Source organism: Camelina sativa, chromosome 11 (genome assembly GCF_000633955.1).
Source record: "Camelina sativa cultivar DH55 chromosome 11, Cs, whole genome shotgun sequence".
NCBI classification, from domain to species: domain Eukaryota; kingdom Viridiplantae; phylum Streptophyta; class Magnoliopsida; order Brassicales; family Brassicaceae; genus Camelina; species Camelina sativa.
In genome coordinates, this window is record NC_025695.1 from 34,347,834 (window position 1) to 34,349,332 (window position 1,499).

Below are 1,499 nucleotides of genomic sequence, written 5' to 3' on the forward strand. Positions count from 1 at the left end.
TCTAGACAGTAACATTTCAAAGTTTAATACCTAGCAAAAAAGAAGTATGCTAGTTCTCACAATCTATGGTTCTATAATAGCAAACTCACATATACGAAAGAGAACCCATTGCAGATATGGAATATGGAAGGTTACCACTTAGGTTGTTTCTCGACAGATATCTGCATTACAATTTCTTTCAACTGTTAGTTTGAAAGTGAACACTGTGAGTAAATACTATAAGAACAAACACATCTTTACATGCTTGTGAGATTCGGTGGCAATTGATATGGAAGTGTATCATGGATGGTGTTACCACTAACATCCCTGTAACCAAAATGAGAGAGAGACCACAGTTGTTAAATCAAAATCTTAAAAACACACAAAGATCAAACAAACAGAAAAACAGAGTAAATTCCAAAGACAATACAATTTTCTTAGTGACATTAGCCTGGAAGCAAGTATCCAAGAGTGCCAGAGACTCCTAAATCCGATATATCTCTGTTCCAATCACGACAACAACAAACATAAGACATTCCAGAATGAATCAAATCCATGCAAGTGGAAATTTTAAAAAGTTGAAAAGCTGATTTTCTTACATAGTGACAACTGTTGAGCCTTCACAAGGAATCCCTTTCCATAACTCTCCACATGGATCACCACCACCATTTTTCCAATTGGTTAGCTGTGAAGGACTATTAAGTGAAGTATGCAAAACCTGAAGTGCTTGAACTGCAATAAAGACCAATAAGAAGAGAACAACCCAGATGTCAGCTGACAAAAACCAATAAAGGACCTTTTGCTTCTACTCAGTTTGTTCGGTTTCACAAAGGTTTCTTCGATTCAGAATCCGGATTCTAATCTGGATGACTGAAACCAGTACATCTAAATCAGCAATTTAAAACAAGTAAGACCAAGATCAAATCAAATACAATGCAAACAGATCAAGAGAAAACATTGGGAACTTTGAAATCTGAGTTTTAAAACGATTAGCGGAACAAAAAAAACAAACCCGAGGAGAGCATAGCAATCTTCACCACCGCAGTAAATCACTGACGAAGATTGGACGAACAGGGAGAGAAATAGGAGAATCGAAGCCCAGCACCATCGTTGCGTCACAAGCGACGCCATTCATGGATTAGCTAGCCGTCATCGGTGAATCTATACTTTAAAAAAACAGAAAGTGAGCTGCAGAATACACATGGCACAATCTTAAGTGCTGAGGTGGCTTAAAGAAAATCTCAACAAGTTTCAGTGAATCGAAAACTCACAGAGAGATCGATAGAGTTAAGAGAAGGAAGGACGCCGGAGACAACGGCGGAGCGGAGGGTGGTCAAAACGCCGACGACGAAAACAAAATAACAACACTCATATATGGTTTATCAGAATTATAGAACATACCCAGACAAAATTACAACACGCTGATATAACCCTTTTTTTTTTATGACTGACGGTTGAGTGCTCGGTGAACAGATTGTAGGCTAGACTAAGAAGATTTGAAGCAAAATCACTTGGATTAT